Source organism: Marmota flaviventris, chromosome 12 (genome assembly GCF_047511675.1).
Source record: "Marmota flaviventris isolate mMarFla1 chromosome 12, mMarFla1.hap1, whole genome shotgun sequence".
NCBI classification, from domain to species: Eukaryota; Metazoa; Chordata; class Mammalia; order Rodentia; family Sciuridae; genus Marmota; species Marmota flaviventris.
Window position 1 is genome coordinate 54,478,564 of NC_092509.1, and position 20,676 is coordinate 54,499,239.

Genomic DNA, 20,676 nt, shown 5'->3' on the forward strand with positions numbered 1-20,676 from the left:
GGGATTAATAAAGAGGATAAGAGAGAAAGGCAAAGAAGTGAAATTTTATTTACCTTCTTTTTCTGCATACCTAGCACATTCCTTGCTTATTCATTGTTTTGTTGAAGAGAAGGAATTGTGATCTGGACAAGACAGTTTTCTCTATAATAATACTTCAAAATTTGCTTCAAAGTAAATGGAGTAAGTTAAATGGTGAGTGGCATATGTCCTGTAATCCCAGCATCAAGGGAGCCTGAGGCAGGAGATTCACAAGTTTGAGGCCAGCCTCAGTGATTTAGCAAGACTGTCCCAAATAAAAAAATAAAAAGGGTGGGGATGTAGTTCAGTGGTAGAGCACCGCTGGTTTTAATCCTCAGTCCCACCCCATCCCCCAAAAAACGAATGATATCTGGGGCTGGGATTGGGCTCAGCGGTAGAGCGCTTGCCTAGCACGGGCAGGACCCGAGTTCAATCCTCAACACCACATAAAAATAAAGGCATTGTGTTGTGTCCATCTACACCTAAAAAAAATAAATGCATATATATAAAAAAAGAATGATATCTAACAAGACATGTTTTGAATCCTGGAGAAATATATATATAATTAAGTCATGGAAGATTACAAAGATGACACTGTTGCACAGATATTAGCACCTTGGAAAATAGAAAGCAGTATCAAGTTTTCATTAACATTTAAAAATATTCAGTGAGGATATTGAAAATTTTAAGAATGCATTCTTTTTCCATTCTGAGATTCCAAAAAGGTATTTTTACTGAGAGTAGGAGGAAAAAAAAAAAACATTTTTCCTGTATTGGTATTCACATTAAAAGGAAGAAAAGAAAAGAAAGATACCTTAAAGTGTTTATCCAAAAAATAAAAAATAAAAATAAAAGGAATTGGTGTTAGAGAGAGGCAGCCCAGCATACTAGGGCAGAGTTAGAAATCGGAAGATGAATATATGATGTCATAATAACTGTTGAGTGTTCAGTAGAATAAATAGAGCAGAAATGAAAAATAACTCTGAAGGTCAGAAAAGGAGAATCTTTAGAGTGTAGACCCTTAGTAATTTTTAATGTATATTAATGTTTTAATGTATATTAGGATTGGCAAGCCATAACACTGGCCAAATTGATTTCTTCCCACCACTTATATTTGTAAATGAATTTTTATGGAACATTGGTTAGATCCATTTATTAACATGTTATCTATAACTGTTTTCTTATCACAAGGTTGTAGTGTGGACAGAGACTCTGCAGCTTGCAAAACCTGAAATATTTATTATCTGGCTTTTTACAAGAAAGGTTTGCCAAAGTAGAACAAATACTACAGCTAGTGTCAGAAGATCTGGATTAAATCTATAGTCTCTGCCTATAACTATGTGCAGAGAGCTGCTTGGCTTTTCAAAACCTAGTTCCACTTTTGCCAAAGAAGTATAATAATAATAAATGTTTTTCTGAGGATTAAATTTAATAGCTGTAAGAAGTCACCTGTTACTTGGTGGACATTTGGTGCTTATTTGGGTTTGCTTGCTCTGCAGGTGACTCTCTACCATAAACTGTCTCACTGATTTGGGCACTTAGCCACAGTGGACTTAGGTCTCAAGTTCTTGTTTTCATTTGAATTTATTTATTTATTTTTTGGTATTGGGGATTGAAACCATGGGTGCTTTCCCACCAAACTACATCCCCAACCCTTTTTATTTTTTATTTTGAGAAAGTGTCTCACTAAGTTGCTGAGACTGGCCTTAAACTTGTAAATCTCCTCAGCCTCTTGAGTTGCTGGGTTTACAAGAATATGCCACTGCTCTAGTCCAAAGTTTTATTTTGCCTTTACCTTTTTCATAGGCACATCAATATGGCCTTTGAAAATTACAAAATGTTTAAAAAAGTTATGGATCAATGGGGATCAGTAACCTATCTGTGTTTTTCTGTATTTGTATAACACTACAGTTTATTCTAGCTAAATTTTAGTAATGTACTTAAAATAGCTTTCACTATCCTTTTTGAACTTTCCCAAATAAACAAGGGGAAAACACACATATTTATCAAATGTCTATAGGAAATTGAAGCTTTTAATAAACATCTAAGGGAACATGTCATATTGCTAAATGTTCTATTTTAATCTATTTGTGTATATGCTTTAAAATTACTCTATAAAAAGTTGAAATCTGTGTTCACTTCCATAGTTGTCGTCCACTTGAATGTTGTGTAGAAACCCACTTCTCTCTCTTTTTTTTCTTTTTATTTATTTATTTTTTAATTTTTATTGTTGGTTGTTCAAAACATTACATAGTTCTTGATATATCATATTTCACACTTTGATTCAAGTGGGCCACTTCTCTCTTTAATTTCTACAGTTTCAACTCTTTGCTTCCCAAAGATCAACTTGAAATCTTATGTTTCTCTTTAAATAGATCATTGAAAAAAAATCACTTATTATAGACCATTTAAAAAATCACTATCATCATCCATGCCATATTCTATATTTAGTTACTTGCTTTTCTTCCTGTTTGTGATATTCTAAAAACTGGCAGCTATGAGAGGGGTCAGTAGAAATCTTGTTGACATATAGTTTACCTAACAGTCCTTCCTTTGATATTAAGTTTCTCGGATTTACAGCATGTGGTAACCAGAAGGACATAATAGCATTTTAATACAAGTAGAAAGAATATTTAGAGGTTTATATCCTTTGAAGTTCAAATCTAAGTGGAATTATGGAGGATTTAAATTAATTTTAAAGGAGAACTAAAAGATTTTGACAAATAAGACCTGTGTAGGTAAAGTTATTAACTGAGGCTTAGGAACTAAGTAAGCATTGTGCCTTTTATCAGGGTGACCATCCTCAGCCTCCTGTGCTCTTCCATTCTTGACCTTTCTTGGTTTTAGATGTTAAGAAGCATCCTTGTTGGCTATCCATCTATTTTACTTCTCACTCACTGTTCTATTAAGCATCTCTGCAATTTCCCTTAGCTCCCTCTTCCACCTTACTGGTCATGATATGAGACCTCTTAGCTTCTCTGGTTTAGCAATTCTTATCTGGTTTCTGTTACCAGGGTTTCAGGGAGTTGGCTGGCAAATCATTCCATAGGTATTAACAAATCCAGATTTATGACTGCCTAATCTTGTCAACTCAGGCCTGCGGAGGAGACCACGGCAGAACTTAGTAATGCTATTGCCTTTTCACCAGAATGTTCATGGGGTTCTTTTTTTTTTTTTTAATTTTTTATTGTTGGTTGTTCAAAACATTACAAATTTCTTGACATATCATATTCCACACTTTGATTCAAGTGGGTTATGAACTCCCACCTTCACCCCATACACAGATTGCAGAATCACATCAGTTACACATCCATTGATTTACATATTGCCATACTAGTGTCTGTTGTGCTCCGCTGCCTTTCCCATCCTCCACCCTCCCCCCTCCCCACCTCTCCCCTCCCCTCCCCTCCTCTCTCTCTACCCCCTCCACTGTATAACCCTGAGGGTCTCCTTCCATTTGCATGCAATTTCCCTTCTCTCTCCCTTTCCCTCCCACCTCTCATCCCTGTTAAATGTTAATCTTCTTCTCCTGCTCTTCGTCCCTACTCTGATCATAGTTACTCTCCTTATATCAAAGAAGACATTTGGCATTTGTTTTTTAGGGATTGGCTAGCTTCACTTAGCATAATCTGCTATAGTGCCATCCATTTCCCTGCAAATTCTATGATTTTGTCATTTTTTAATGCAGAGTAATACTCCATTGTGTATAAATGCCACATTTTTTGAATCCATTCGTCTATTGAAGGGCATCTGGGTTGGTTCCACAGTCTTGCTATTGTGAATTGAGCTGCTATGAACATCGATGTAGCAGTGTCCCTGTAGCATGCTCTTTTTAGGTCTATAGGGAATAGACCAAGAAGGGGAATAGCTGGGTCAAATGGTGGCTCCATTCCCAGCTATCCAAGAAATCTCCATACTGTTTTCCAAATTGGCCGCACCAATTTGCAGTCCCACCAGCAATGTACAAGTGTACCCTTTTCCCCACATCCTCGCCAGCACTTGTTGTTGTTTGACTTCATAATGGCTGCCAATCTTACTGGAGTGAGATGGTATCTTAGGATGGTTTTGATTTGCATTTCTCTGACTGCTAGAGATGGTGAGCATTTTTTCATGTACTTGTTGATTGATTGTATGTCCTCCTCTGAGAAGTGTCTGTTCAGGTCCTTGGCACATTTGTTGATTGGGTTGTTTGTTATCTTATTGTCTAATTTTTGGAGTTCTTTGTATACTCTGGATATTAGGGCTCTATCTGAAGTGTGAGGAGTAAAGATTTGTTCCCAGGATGTAGGCTCTCTATTTACCTCTCTTATTGTTTCTTTTGCTGAGAAAAAAAATTTTTAGTTTGAGTAAGTCCCATTTGTTGATTCTAGTTATTAACTTTTGTGCTATGGGTGTCCTATTGAGGAATTTGGAGCCCGACCCCACAGTATGTAGATCGTAGCCAACTTTTTCTTCTATCAGACGGCGTGTCTCTGATTTGATATCAAGCTCCTTGATCCATTTTGAATTAACTTTTGTGCATGGCGAGAGAAAGGGATTCAGTTTCATTTTGTTGCATATGGATTTCCAGTTTTCCCAGCACCATTTGTTGAAGATGCTATCCTTCCTCTATTGCATGCTTTTAGCCCCTTTATCAAATATAAGATAGTTGTAGTTTTGTGGATTGGTTTCTGTGTCCTCTATTCTGTACCATTGTTCCACCCGCCTGTTTTGGTACCAGTACCATGCTGTTTTTGTTACTATTGCTCTGTAGTATAGTTTGAAGTCTGGTATCGCTATACCGCCTGATTCACACTTCCTGCTTAGCATTGTTTTTGCTATTCTGGGTCTTTTATTTTTCCATATGAATTTCATGATTGCTTTCTCTATTTCTACAAGAAATGCCGTTGGGATTTTGATTGGCATTGCATTAAACCTATAGAGAACTTTTGGTAATATCGCCATTTTGATGATGTTAGTTCTGCCTATCCATGAACAGGGTATATTTTTCCATCTTCTAAGATCTTCTTCTATTTCTCTCTTTAGGGTTCTGTAGTTTTCATTGTATAAGTCTTTCACCTCTTTTGTTAGGTTGATTCCCAAGTATTTTATTTTTTTTGAAGATATTGTGAATGGAGTAGTTGTCCTCATTTCCATTTCAGAGGATTTGTCGCTGATATACAGGAATGCCTTTGATTTATGCGTGTTGATTTTATATCCTGCCACTTTGCTGAATTCATTTATTAGCTCTAATAGTTTCTTTGTAGACCCTTTTGGGTCTGCTAGGTATAGAATCATATCATCTGCAAATAGTGATAATTTAAGTTCTTCTTTTCCTATTTTTATGCCTTTAATTTCTTTCGTCTGTCTAATTGCTCTGGCCAGCGTTTCGAGAACTATGTTGAACAGAAGTGGTGAAAGAGGGCATCCCTGTCTTGTTCCAGATTTTAGAGGGAATGCCTTCAATTTTTCTCCATTCAGAATGATGCTAGCCTGAGGCTTAGCATAGATTGCTTTTACAATATTGAGGTATGTTCCTGTTATCCCTAGTTTTTCTAGAGTTTTGAACATAAAGGGATGCTGTACTTTGTCGAATGCTTTTTCCGCATCTATCGAGATGATCATATGGTTCTTATTTTTAAGTCTATTGATGTGGTGAATAACATTTATTGATTTCCGTATATTGAACCAGCCTTGCATCCCAGGGATGAATGCTACTTGATCATGGTGCACAATTTTTTGATATGTTTTTGTATCCGATTTGCCAGAATTTTATTGAGGATTTTTGCATCTAGGTTCATTAGTGATATTGGTCTGTAGTTTTCTTTCTTTGAAGTGTCTTTGTCTGGTTTAGGTATCAGGGTGATGTTGGCCTCATAGAATGAATTTGGAAGTTCTCCCTCTTTTTCTATTTCCTGAAGTAGCTTGAAAAGTATTGGTATTAGTTCTTTTTTAAAGGTTTTGTAAAATTCTGCTGTATACCCATCCGGTCCTGGGCTTTTCTTAGTTGGTAGTCTTTTTATGGTTTCTTCTATTTCCTCAATTGATATTGGTCTGTTTAGGTTGTCTATATCCTCCTGACTCAATCTGGGCAGATCATATGACTTAAGAAATTTATCTATGCCTTCACTATCTTCTAATTTATTGGAGTATAAGGATTCAAAATAGTTTTTGATTATCTTCTGTATTTCTGAAGTGTCTGTTGTGATATTGCCTTTTTTCATCCCATATGCTAGTAATTTGAGTTCTCTCTCTTCTTCTCTTCGCTAGCATCGCTAAGGGTCTGTTGATTTTGTTTATTTTTTCAAAGAACCAACTTTTAGTTTTGTCAATTTTTTCAATTGTTTCTTTTGTTTCGATTTCATTAATTTCAGCTCTGATTTTAATTATTTCTTGCCTTCTACTTCTTTTGCTGTTGTTTTGCTCTTCTTTTTCAAGGATTTTGAGATGAAGTATGATATCATTTATTTGTTGGTTTTTTCTTTTTTTAAGGAATGAACTCCAAGCAATGAATTTTCCTCTTAGAACTGCTTTCAATGTGTCCCATAGATTCCGATATGTTGTGTCTGTGTTTTCATTTATCTCTAAGAATTTTTTAATTTCCTCCTTGATGTCTTCTATAACCCATTGATCATTCAGTAACCTATTGTTCATTCTCCAAGTGATGTATGCTTTTTCCTTCCTTCTTTTATCGTTGATTTTCAGTTTCATTCCATTATGATCAGATAAGATGCATGGTATTATCTCTACTCCTTTATATTGTCTAAGAGTTGCCCTGTGACATAATATATGATCTATTTTTTAGAAGGATCCATGTGCTGCTGAGAAAAAAGTATAATTGCTTGATGTTGGGTGGTATACTCTATATATGTCAATTAAGTCTAGGTTATTAATTGTGTTATTGAGTTCTATAGTTTCCTTATTCAACTTTTGTTTGGAAGATCTGTCCAGTGGCGAGAGAGGTGTGTTGAAGTCTCCCATGATTATGGTATGGTGGTCTATTAGACTCTTGAACTTGAGAAGAGTTTGTTTGACGAACATAGCTGCACCATTGTTTGGGGCATAAATATTTATGATTGTTATGTCTTGTTGGTGTATGGTTCCCTTAAGCAGTATGTAGTGTCCCTCTTTATCCCTTTTGATTAACTTTGGCTTGAAATCTATTTTATTTGATATGAGTATGGACACTCCTGCTTGTTTCCGAAGTCCATATGAGTGATATGATTTTTCCCAACCTTTCACCTTCAGCCTATGTATGTCTTTTCCTATCAAATGCGTCTCCTGTAGGCAGCATATTGTTGGGTCTTGTTTTGTGATCCATTCTACTAGCCTGTGTCTCTTAATTGGTGAGTTTAAGCCATTAACATTTAGGGTTATTATTGAGATATGGGTTGTTCTTCCAGCCATATTTGTTTATTTCTTTTACTAAACATGGTTTGTTTTCCTCTTTGATTATTTTCCCCCCCTTTACTGTCCTACCTCCCACTGTTGGTTTTCATTGTTATTTTCCATTTCCTCTTCCTGTAATGTTTTGGCGAGGATGTTTTGAAGAGATGGTTTTCTAGCTGCGAATTCTTTAAACTTTTGTTTCTCGTGGAAGGTTTTAATTTCATCTTCCATCCTGAAGCTTAATTTCGCTGGATACACAATTCTTGGTTGGAACCCATTTTCTTTCAGTGTTTGAAATATGTTATTCCAGGATCTTCTAGCTTTCAGAGTCTGTGTTGAAAGATCAGCTGTTATCCTGATTGGCTTACCCCTAAATGTAATCTGCTTCCTTTCTCTTGTAGCTTTTAAAATTCTCTCCTTATTCTGTATGTTGGGCATCTTCATTATAATGTGTCTAGGTGTGGATCTCTTATGATTTTGCACATTCGGCGTCCTGTAGGCTTCTAGGATTTGGGATTCTGTCTCATTCTTCAAGTCTGGGAAGTTTTCTCGTATTATTTCATTGAATAGACTGCTCATTCCTTTGGTTTGGAGCTCTGTACCTTCCTGTATCCCAATGACTCTTAAGTTTGGTCTCTTAATGTTATCCCATATTTCTTGGATGTTCTGCTCATGGTTTCTTAACAGTCTTGCTGAGCTGTCTATGTTCTTTTCCAGTTGAAATACTTTGTCTTCATTGTCTGATGTTCTATCTTCTAAGTGTTCTACTCTGCTGGTAGTATTCTCCATTGAGTTTTTAAGTTGGTTTATTGCTTCCTGCATTTCTAGGATTTCTGTTTGTTTGTTTTTTATAACCTCTATCTCCCTGTATAGTTGATCCTTTGCTTCCTGGATTTGTTTGCGTAATTCATTGTCGAAGTGATCTTTTATTGTCTGATTTTGCTGTTTAATGTCTTCCTTGATACTCCAGATCATCTGAAGCATGTATATCCTGAATTCTTTATCTGACATTCCATCTGCTGCAGCTGTTACCTCTTCTAAAGTTGCGTTGACCTGCATTGCTTGTGGTCCTTTCTTTCCTTGTCTTTTCATACTGCTTGCGTATCTTTCCTGCAGGCGCGGGTGGTGGCTCTGCTCTCTCCTTATTCCAATTGGGGTGTCGTGGCTACCACGCCGGCAGGTCACTGGGCCTGTTCTGGGCACTGGCGGCGGCTCTGTTCTGCCCCTACTCCAATTGTGGTGACGAGTGTACCACGCCGGCAGGCCACCGGGCCTGATCCACCGGTCGGTTGCAGGTTTGCCTACCCTGCAGGCGCGGGCGGCGGCTCTACTCTGCCCCTACTCCAAATGGGGTGACGTGTCTGTCGTACCGGCAGGCCACTGGGCCTGTCCCGCTGGTCGGTCGTAGATCTGCCCACCTTTCGGGAATGGGTGGCGGCTCTGCTCTGCCCCTACTCCAATTGGGGTGTCGTGACTACCCCGCCTGCAGGTCGCTGGGCCTGTTCCTGGCACGGGCGGCGACTCTGCTCTGCCCCTACTCCAATTAGGGTGGTGTGTGTACCACACCGGCAGGCTCCTGGGCCTGATCCGCCGGTCTGTCGCAGGTCTGCCTACCTTGGAGGCGCGGGCGGCGGATCTGCCCTGCCCCTCCTACCACGCCTGCGGACCCCTGGGCCTGATCTGCAGGTTGGTCACAGGTCTGCTCACCCTGCGGGCACGGGTGGCGGTTCCGCTCCGCCCCCACTCCAATTGGGGTCACGTGGCCACCACACCGGCAGGGCCTGATCCAGGCGTGGGAGAAGGATCTGCTCTGCCCCTACTCCAATTGGGGTGACGTGTGTACCACACTGGTAGGCCACTGGGCCTGACCCGCCAGTCTGTCACAGGTCTGTTTACCTTGCAAGCGCGGGCGGCGGCTCTGCCCTGCCCCTCCTATCACGCCCATGTACCACTGGGTCGCGGGTCTGCCCACCTTGCGGTTGCGGGTGGCGGCTCCGCTCCGCCCCCTCTCCAATTGAGGTCACACGGTCACCACGCTGGAGAGCCGCTGGGCCTGCTCCGGGCGCTGGCGGCGGCCCGGCTCCTCCCCTCTGGCTCGACGACAAATTGAGGAGACTCGGGTGTCTGTGCCTCACCCCCCCTACCGGGAGACCAACTCTTCATGGGGTTCTTAATGAGCAGTACATTGTCCATTCTACTCTCTTCCCATGGAATATAATCTTCAGGTGGGTTTTCTGACTCATACATGATATATCCATTCCAGACTGCCCACCTATTAGCTGACCTTTCTATTTTACTCACTGTTTGGCCATCACTTGATTTAGGTCCGTAAGGGCCATCCTGGCAGCAAATTTGCCCTATCTCTTGGTTCCTTGCCAATGTGTTAGGTCCTATGTCCTGAGAAAGGACCTAAAGCATTCTTACTTATCTTGTGTTGTATTCCAGCCTTCTTGGTCAGCTGTGGGTAATTCACTTTCATCCTATCTCAGAGATACTTAGCTAGCTTCTTCCACTTCATGCTAATTTCTTTTGCTATTTCAGTGTATAGCCTCATTCTTCCAGTATCAGGCCAGGTTATGCTGGGATTTAACTCACGTTTTATCAATCTGTCTGCTAGGAGAGGAGGTGGGGCAGCTCCAGACAAGGGTCCTGGTGAGTCTTCTGCAGCACAGCAGAATTGCCACCACGTGCTTGGGTAAAGATGCATGTCCAGAGTGTCCAAGAGATCTACCCAACCACCATCCTCAGGGCCCTCCATCTGGATTGCTGCATCCCACATGTCAGCATGCCAGGGTTTTGCAATCAGGACCTTGACCTTAAATACCTTTGTTGGCTAAGCATTTAAACACCTTTGGATATACTGAGTTGTTATGTTTTCTATTTCAGGGATGTCAAATCAAAACCCACAGGCCAAATCCTTCCCACAGCCTGTTTTGTATAGGCTGAGCTAAGGATGGTTTTAACATTTTTATTTATTTATTTTTATGTGGTGCTGAGGATCGAACCCAGTGCCTCATGCTTTCGAGGCAAGCACTCTACCACTGAGCTATAACCAACCCCAGCCCAGTTTTAACATTTATTAAAGTATTCTAAAAACAAACAAGAAAAATATGCAACAAAGATATTATATTGCCTACAAAGCCTAAAATAATTATCTTATCCTTCATAGAAATTTATCCCTTCTGTTTTATATGTTGCATAACTGAGTCTGTTCTTTCACTGCAGGAGATAAGAGTTTCTTTGTAAACTACCGAAGAGCCCTTATGGCTTTCAATCTATCCTTTGTCTGTTGACAGTGGCCCTCCGTTTCTCATTATTCCTCAACAGGGCATCAGTGTAAACTACAGCCAACTCTGTTGCTTTGTAGGCACTGTTCCTCCCTTATAGTTCAAATGCTTGAATTGTGGCACCTACAAGGACATTCCTCTTCATGGCATTTTCAGAGGTCACCTTTGCTGAAATCTTTAGCAATCAATTGCCAGAGGCTGTCAGTGGTCTAATTGCCACTTAGGACATCATCCTTTTTAGCTACACAGCAGAGAAAAATCCTGGCTTGGATCTCCTTCTCACTGCTTGTGTTCTTATACTACTTCTGGCACCACTTGCGATGCTTTGGGTACTGTAAGAAGCAAACAATAAACATGACATGTGTAAGAAATTTATTGGAGAGAATACCCATGAAGGGGATGTCAGAGCCAGTAGAAGCTGGGTAAGTGTCAGAATGCAGGGTGGTCTGATCCCTGTGATGGAGAGATGAAGGAAGGAAGGAAGGTTAATTAGGAAGAGAGCTAGACATCTGGCAGCAGTTCTAGAAAACAAGGCTTAACAGGTAGTCCTCAGTCTGACTTGCCCTGTAGAGGAGTCTCCCTTTGCAGGCATGGGACTTTTTTAGTGTCCCTGCCACACTATTATTGTCTGGGAACAGCCCATGGGAAGTGTGGCTTTGGCTCAATATGATGTCTGGGGCATCATTCGATTATATTTCCTTCAAGTGGAGATTAAAGAGGTGCATTTTCATGGCTGCCATAGCTGTCATCAGAAAGAGCTGTAATGTGAACCAGGTGTTGAATGTTCCATAGAAAATAACCCAAAGGAATTAGCTGCCCTGTGTTTTTTATTTTTAAGTTCACCATGATCTGCTAGTTTTTAGAATTAGGTTAAAGCAAAAAGTTACTTAGGACTGAATTGGAAGTTCTCATCAGGGCCAAGGAGTGAGGCATAGAAACTGAGCAAGAACTACCAACCAGCACATAATAACAATAGGTCAGTGATCCAAAAGAACTGGGCCAGGTTTTCCTGGAATTCTGTTGGGTAAAAATAGGATGCCATAACAAGGAGATTTTAGTACTGATAGTCCTTAATTTAGCTATCTCTTTGCTCAAACAACTTTAATAGGGAATGGTTAACCCCTATACCTGTGCACTTGTCATTCTGGGAGTCCTATGATATTCCTGGGAATTTTCATTTTCCCTCTTCAGAGTTGGATTTCTTTATATCCCAGATTTCTCTTTCCAGTTCCTGTATCTTTTGTGCACATGCTTTGATAGCTTCTTGGAAAAGAGTGCATTGAAAGTAAAATTTTCAGACTTTGTATGTTTGAAAATGACTCAGCTAGTGGGGATAGAATTACACATTCAAGGTCTTTATTAAGAGTTTTGAAACTATTCCTCCAGCTGGACAATCTGTTTTTCTCCAGTGTTTGAAATTTCACAATGATTTACCTTGGGTTGATCCATTTCCATCTGTGTTAGATACTTGGTGGATAGTTTCAAACTTTTGGGGACTTACATAATTTAGCTCCAGGAAATTTTATTGTGATTTTTTAAAAATGATTTTTAACTACCCATTCATTTTCTTTGTTATCTCTTTTGGGACTCCTACTATTCATTTGTGTGCTTCTGGGCTACTCTTCTAGATTTCTTATTTTTTTATTTTTATTTGTTTACCATGCTACATTCTTATTTTTTACTTTTGTTTCTGTATTTTTTTGTTAGATTTCTTGAACTTTCTGTCTCTGGTAGATTTCTTGAACTTTCTCTTACAATATTTTTATTGAGTTTCTCATTTCTGCTGTTTTTAATTTTCAGTAGCTTGTTTTTGTTCTTAAGAGTCCCTTTTTTTCAATAGCTTCTTTTTCAGAGGTTTCATCTCTGAAATATTAGTGATAGCTTATTTAAAATTTTCTTCTCTTTGTATAATCTCTTCAAATTGATATTCATATTTATTTTTTTTATTTATTTTTAATATTTATTTATTTTTTAGTTTTCAGCAGACACAACATCTTTGTTTATATGTGGTGCCGGGGGATCGAACCCGGGCCGCACGCATGCCAGGCAAGCACGCTACGGCTTGAGCCACATCCCCAGCCATATTCATATTTATTTTCATCTTTATTTCTATTAGTAGGTTTTTTCATGTGTCAGAGCTTTCAGCTCAATTAACAAATTGAGCATGAAGCTGGTCAAGTTTAAATTTCATCATTGGGTATTTTGGGACTCACCAACATCAGAATCTGTGAATTTTCTCTTTTGCAGTCTTGATTTCTCAGAATAGAATCTTCTAGTCTTCTGCCTGGGAAGCAAAAGTACCTAGCTGCCAGTTAAGGCACCTTCTGTTTTATACTCTGCAGAGGATTTGTCTCTAGACTCCTGCTGGGTCAGAGAGAGAGGTAGTTACCTAGGGAGAAACTGAGAGGGGATTTATGGGTTCATTTTTCAAACAGATTTTATGCTAGTGCTCCTAATTTTAGAACCTACTTAGTCACCTCCGGTTCTTGAAGCAACCCATGCTTTGTGAGAATTCTTTACCCACTGCTGGCTTGAGGTTTCCTTTTTCTGATTCTAGTAGATCACTGCCACTCATCCATCTGCTTTCCAGCTTCCAAAATCTTATTTTCATTGCATCATTTTCTATTCTCCCTTAGTAAGTTTAAGAAAATATTTATTTACTGGACTGGGAATACAGCTCAATGATAGAGTGCATGCCTAGCATGCTAGTTTTGATCCCCAACTCTGCAAAGAGAAAGTAAATAAATAAATACATAAATTCATTTACTGAAATTTTAGTGAGGTTTGAAAGAAAGTGAAGTAGATGTATATGTGCAACTTGCCTCTTTAACTCTGAAATTCTATTGATATTTGATTAATGAATCAGAAAATAGCAATATTAATACTCTGGAGAAAAATAACATAAATCTATGTGAGATATCAGTAAATAATCTGTGTGTGTGTGTGTGTGTGTGTGTGTGTGTGTGTGTGTTTTGTTTGTTTTGCAGTGCTGGGGTTTGAATCCAGGGCCTTATATGTGTTGTGTGTGCACCTGTCAGCTACATTCCCAATTTTTAATCTTTTAATCTTTTTAAAAGGGAGCATTACTAAATATTAGAAGTAACTCACTGGGCAACTATAGTATGTAAGATACATGTTTTAAATATCAAGGTTAACTACAATAGAGTACAAATTATATGTATACCTTGCAAGTTGATATAGAGAATAAAAGAGTTAGAGAACCTTTGGTCAATCCAAAGATAGCAGAAAATAAATGCAACTAGACTAAACTTGATAGTTAAAAGAGAAATTAGAAAGTTAGATTTTAAAAAAAAAAATCCAGTGTATGATATATCAGCAATTTCCGACATCTACTACCTTCAAATTATAAATCTGACCTCATATCACCACTTCTATATCCATCATCTGAGTTCAAGCCATTGTCATTTCTTCATGAACTACTAAAGTAGACTTTAAAGTGCGTCCTGTGCTCCCACTCTGGCCCCTGCAGTTCACTCTTCACATTGCAGTCAAGGAGGCATCCTTTAAAAAAGGTAAAGTGAGACATGTCACTCCACTGCTTAGAACTCTACTTCTAAGGCTCCTAATTCACTTAGAAAAAAAAAATACAAAGTACTTTTACTTTCTATGGCTTCCCAGATCCTAATTGATCAGGCCTGTCATTACTACCATTGGCTTCCTTGCTGTTTCTAGAATATATGAACATATTCCTATTTATACCCTTTGTTCTTGTTCTTACCAATAATTTGGGTGTTCTTCCTCTAAGTACTCATGTAATTGGAGACTTTATAAATTAAATTTGGGTCAAAACACATCCTAATGTGGCAAGAAAGAATCTTAGAAACAGTGTTGGCATCCTGAACTTCTCCATGTTTCATCTGTACTTGTGTGCATATATATCCTTGAAATTATAAATAACTTTTGATACTGAGTAGTAGCCTAGATTCTGGTAAGTCTGGATTGGCAGTCCAATCCTTTGTGTTAGTTTTTTTTTTTTGGTATTCAACACAATCAGAAATTATCTTTTTTATCTGTTTGTCCATCCCTGGCCTCTGAAATACAAACTCCCAGAAGGCAAAAATGTTATCTGTTTTGCATACCATTAAATCCTTAGCATCTAGAACAAAACCTAACATTCTGGTTCATGAACCTGCTATACTGCTTCTTATATGCCTTATCATATTCTGGTTGCAATTCTATTTCTTGCATGTTTTCTTTACACGTTTAACACAAGTATTAGTGCCTGCTTGTAAGACTTGGTATTATACCTAGCAGCAAATGTGGAAATTCAGGCTTGCAAAGGACTACAGAGACATTTGATGAAAAATTTTTATAATAGGTCTGATTAACAGACTCAAAAATTGCAAATTTGCATGAGTGAGATTAATTTAAAATTGTGAGGTAGTCTTCATTAATTCAGCAAATAATTATTGAGCATTTACCATGTAGAAGACATTAGGGATACTGAAGCAAGAAAACTGAAAAAAAAATCCCATCTTAATTTGGCTCAAGATAATTTTAAACATTGTAACAAAAGTGACAATTAAAAATTTAAATACATGTACATTTAAATATTTGAGGTTGTATTCAGTCCTTACTCATTTAGTTAAATGAGAAAACCCACAAAAATGTTCAGAAGTATAGTGATTTAATGTAAAATTTATAATGTTGAGAATCTTATGATGTCAAAATGTGATAGATACTCCTTACTAACTAGTTAAAAAGTGTAATGACTTTACTGAATCACCTCCTATACTTTTCCATCTTGAATGAAAAATAATTTATCATACAAGATGTACCTCAAAATCCAAGAAGTTAAAAATCACAGTTTATCTTCATTTTTAATTGGTTAAGTATCCGAGATTTTTTGTTTTTTGTTTGGTTTGGCACTTCAGAACTGAACTTTTGGTTAGTAAAATGAGATCAATGTAATCCACATCCCTGTGAAGTAAGAATTTCCATCAGCCTGACTCTAAATTATATCATTCTTGTTCTCAATGAGCCCTATGGTTTCATGTCATTCAGTGTTAGATTGTACCAACCTTCTCAGGGAATAGGAAAGGAAGGGGTATCTTACTAGTTGGTGGTATGAAATATTTTGCTATTGTTCCTATACATCTTTACATTGGGAAAGGTGGGAGAATGGACTAGATCTGCTCTAATTTTTGTTAATGTTAGATAATATAATTAAAGAATTATAGATTGCAGGGACTTTGGAGACATCTAGTAAAGGTTCCTAGCCATTCCTTCTGAGTGGAAATAGGCAAATTTAGGGGAATGAGAGGGACATGTTATAAAAGAATATACTGCAAGTATTGCTTATTTGTAGTTAGAAGAAAAACATTAAATGATGCTAACGCATTAATCATCAGCAGCAGATAAACAGGGCCCTGAGAAATATATAAAAACCGATTTTTCCTCTTTTAAATGAAGGAAATGTATTTCATATGTAACAAAAATCATGATAATAGACTGATACAGTTTTTTGTTTAAAAATTTTTGTCATAATATTTATATACAGAAATTTAAATAAGTAGAAAAATATCCGTTCCAACAATTTCATGACTTTAATATAATCATTGTTAGTATTTTGGTGCACTTCCTTCCTTATAATTTTTCTGTACCTGTTTTTAACATGACTGTAATCTTCTAATACAATTCAGTGCATAAAATTCTATATCTTGCTTTTTTTGCCTAATTATATCATAACCCATTCTTCATACTGTTATAAAGTTTTCATTATTAAAATACATGCTTATTAAATTGAACAAGAAAAAAGTAGGGGAATATTCTTTCTTGAATCCATCACTTAAAATACAACCAGAATATTTTATCTTTTCCACTCAGTATTACATCAAGGTGATTCTTCTATGCTGTGATTTAGTTTTTAAAACTAATATTTTAAGAAGGAAATATTGTTGTATACTATGACATGGGAGATCACTTTTTATTCAACACTGTGTTAGCTTGCTTTTCATTACTATAACAAAATACTTGTGGGTAAGGTATTTATAAATGAAAGAGGTTTATTTAGTTCAAAGTTTTAGAGGCTGAAAATTCAGAGAACATAGTCCTGGTCAGTTTCTCTTGGTAGCATCATTTGAAAGTGAATGCACCACAATGACAGGAGCATGTAAAGAAGGAGAGATCACATAATGTGAAAGGAAGCCAGAGTAAGGGATGATGCCCACCCCTCAACACCACCACATTGGGGACCACAATCCCAACACATGAATGCACCCTTGGGGGACACACTCAAAACCATAGCAAACACTATTATCAGGTACTTATTACTTTTCTTTTGCTTAATCTGAATCTCAACCCAGTATAAAGTTTTTTCTTTAATTTTATTGTAACACAGTTTTTTTTTCCCTTATGACCTGTGCTTTTATTAACTTCTTAATCTTAGAACCAACCTTTTCATTTATCAATATCCCATCACTTTAAGCTATCTTAGATATAGTATTCCTGCTTATAAGTATCAAAACTCATACTGAACAATGAGTTCTGGGTTGCACTTGTCTACAAGTCTTTGTCCATAAGTTAAACAATAATACACACAAGTGCTATCACAGTTTTAAATAACTACTTGCTGTATAAATGGTTTTGAAGAGTATCATAGCAGGACAATTGTTGAGTACCTGTGGACTCTGTCAAATAGAAGGCAACTCTAGTGGGGTTGGAAGGATCACTGACCCCTAGGTGGAGAGAAGGGGAAGGGGATGGGAATAAAACAATATAGTGGGGGCCCTTGAGCCCCATCCTCAGGTGATAAACAGGGAAATTAATGGCCCAGCAATCTCTGATCAACCTTTTCCATCACTTCCAAGTTGTAGGCATTCACAGTTGAAATGGTTCTTACCATTTACCTGGTCTAGCCACCAGCTGATTCAGGGAATCTCCCATGGTTCAACAAAGAGATCATTCAATGTATTTTAATACTTTCAGTAATAGAAAAATAATTTATAACCCAAAAGAATCACATATCCTGCTGGGTACAATGGTGCATGTCTGTAATCCCAGTAGCTTGGGAGGCTGAGGCAGGAGTATGGCAAGCTCAAGCCAGTCTCAGCAACTTAGTGAGGCTCTAAGCAACTTAGCAAGACCTTGTCTCAAAATAAAAAATAAAAAGGATTGGGGATGTGGTTCAGGGGTTAAAGGCCCCTGGGTTCAATATCTGGGAGGAGGAGGGGGGGAGAGGGAGGGGGAGGGGGAGGAGGGAGGGGAAGAATCTCATACCCTCATTTTTGTTCAATGGCCTCTAGAATCTTTAGAGTAAATAATTTTTCTGAACGCTTTCATTTCTAGGCTGGGTATGTAACTCAGTATTAGAACACTTGTCTACTGTGCATAAGGGACAACACCACCACCACATACATAAAGAGAGAGAATAATATTTTTCACTTGGTATAAAGATAATACTTTTGGTTAATGCCAATCAGTTTTTATTGTGTTGGTCTATTCAAGATAGAAAAAAATATATTCTAAATTTTATTTATGTTTTGGTTTTGAAACATAACTTATATCTAAATTTATACATATACTGCTAAGAGTCTTAACTTGAACTGGGCATGCATGGTGTCATGCACCTGTAATCCCAGTGACTTCAGAGGCTGAAGTAGAGGATTGCATGTTCAAGGCTAGCCTGGTCAACTTAGCAAGACCCTGTCTCAAAAAAAATAAAAACAGGGGCTGGGGTTTGTAGCTTAGTGGTTGAGCACTTGCCTTGCATGTGTGAGACACTAGGTTTGATCCTCAGCACCAAAATAAATAAATAAATAAACCAACAAATAAATAATAAAGATATTGTGTCCATCTACAATTAAAAAATAAATAAAAAAGGTATAAAAGGGTGGGGATGTCAGTCAGGGTTAGAGCACCCCTGGGTTCAATCCCTAGTACCACAAAATAAACAGACAAAAAACCCTAAGAGTCTAACTTAAAATAGCTCCTAGTTTTAAAAAATATTTTTACTATAAGTAGTTTTTAAAAATTCATATGTGTATCTTGTTTGGTGACCTGAAACTAGTTGAAATATAGGTGCTTTATAAATTGTCTTAACTACTCATATTATCTTGTTTTTTTGTGAAGCATGAAATAAGTTCAATTTATTGACTCCCTGTTAGGTCACTGGGGAGAAATGAATTTTTACTGTGTGTTTTATTGTGCCTATTCATTGAGTTTGGCACTAAAATAAATAATGCCATAATGAGAAAAGAGATGGCCTGATGATTTCACTATGGAGATGAAAGTAAAGAATTCTAGGCTGTGATCCTGTCAAAACACCTGACTGACTTTGTGGCTCTCAGACAGGTACTTAACCTGTCAGTGCCTGTGTTTCCTCAAATGGAAACTTGTCTAAGAAAACTGACTTACAACAAAGTGGGATGAAAAATGGTACTGGCTGCATGTTTTGTGACTTTGAATATTGATATTTTTGAAAATCCCAAAGTGTTTATATATTTACTGAGATGTCTCTATGGTAGGAAAAAGATTCAGAGACCAGAAGAGCCTGAAGGTCCCGTGGTACCTTGGAAGGTGGGGCCTTTTCATGCAGCTTTGGAAATTGTTTATTTTTTTAAGGTCACCTTGTCCATCATAACTGTTTGGAGGACAAGAAGCCAGGCAGATCAGGACCTTGATCAGGGCCTTCTGGGAAAACAGCTGCCAGCACACTATTAAATAAAATTTACTAGAAATGGTCCATTTTTAGAAGGCTACAGCTGGGGACCATCCTGTAGGGAAATTTTATTACCTTTACATGAAAAAAATGCTGCCTGGGTTACTTTTCAGCACAATGGCCCACCTCTTAGATGAAGAAAATAGATTATAACTTACTTTGCTTCGTTCACATTTGTAGTAACAGGATGTATTTATTTGTTTTTGTCTTTTGAAAAGGAGGGATGTGAAGTTTGGTGGATGTCTGTTAGTCTTCTCCTTTTAAAGAGGTTTGTAAGTAAACAGTAGAGGTGGACGCAGCACTGCTAACCACATATCCTATCTTCCAGGGCAAGGGACAAGTTATTAAATATGCCTAGCAATTTAATGCATTATCTCATTTAGTTGCCACATTTCACATGGCATTTTACAGATAGGAGGAAGGGCCTAACTTCTGAAGAAACATGTCCATAGGGTGGTGGGTCAGTGAGGGAGTGCCTGAAATTTCAGCATCAGAGATGGATTCTTTTAGGAATAAGTGTCACTGCATGTCATAGAACCAGAAAGATTTACACTACTGTTGAAAGTCATAATCATCATCATAGACTCATAGTTCACAAAGCACCATCATGTCATATCTCATGTAACTTTTAAGACCACCTTAATAGGTAGACATAACTGATCTTGTGTCAGAAATGAGGATGTTGAAGCTAGAGATTGGATATGAGTAAGAATATTTTAAACTATTCTTTTCCTTAGTCTAATATGGTGACTATATTGTGATTATTATTATATTTTTTAGTATTGAGGATGGAACCTAGAGCATTACACAAGCTAGGTAGTACCACTGAGCTATACTCCCAGACCCTATTATAACATTTTTAAAACTGAGAAACACAATGTCTATATTTTAAATATTTATTTATTTATTCAATTTGTTATATATGACAGCAGAGTGCATTTCAATTCATAGTACAAACATAGAGCACAATTTTTCATTTAGCATAATATTCTTCAACTTCATCCATTTAACTGCAAATGCCATGATTTTATTCTCTTTTAATGCTGAATAATATTCCATTGTTATATATACCATATTTTCTTTATCTCTAGGTTGGTTCCACAGTTTAGCTATTGTGAATTGTGCTGCTGTAAACATTGATGTGGGTGTGTCCCTGTCGTATGCTGTTTTTAAGTCCTTTGGGTATAAACCCAGGAGTGGGATAGCTGGATCAAATGGTGGTTCATTCCAATTTTTCCAAAAGGATTCTCCATATTGCTTTCCTATTGGCTACACCTATTTGCAGTCCCACCAGCAATGTATGAGTGTGCTTTTCTCCTCACA

At 37.6% G+C, this 20,676-nt stretch overlaps 1 protein-coding gene and 1 pseudogene across 1 annotated transcript in view; one reads left to right on the forward strand and one right to left on the reverse strand.

Annotated features, from left to right (window-relative positions):
- The window catches only part of Efcab2 (EF-hand calcium binding domain 2), a 145,305-nt gene that overhangs the window by 109,721 nt on the left and 14,908 nt on the right, over nt 1–20,676 (forward strand). The gene's annotated exons all lie outside the window — the stretch shown is intronic.
- On the reverse strand, nt 17,135–17,241 carry LOC114087238 (small nucleolar RNA SNORA40; annotated as a pseudogene).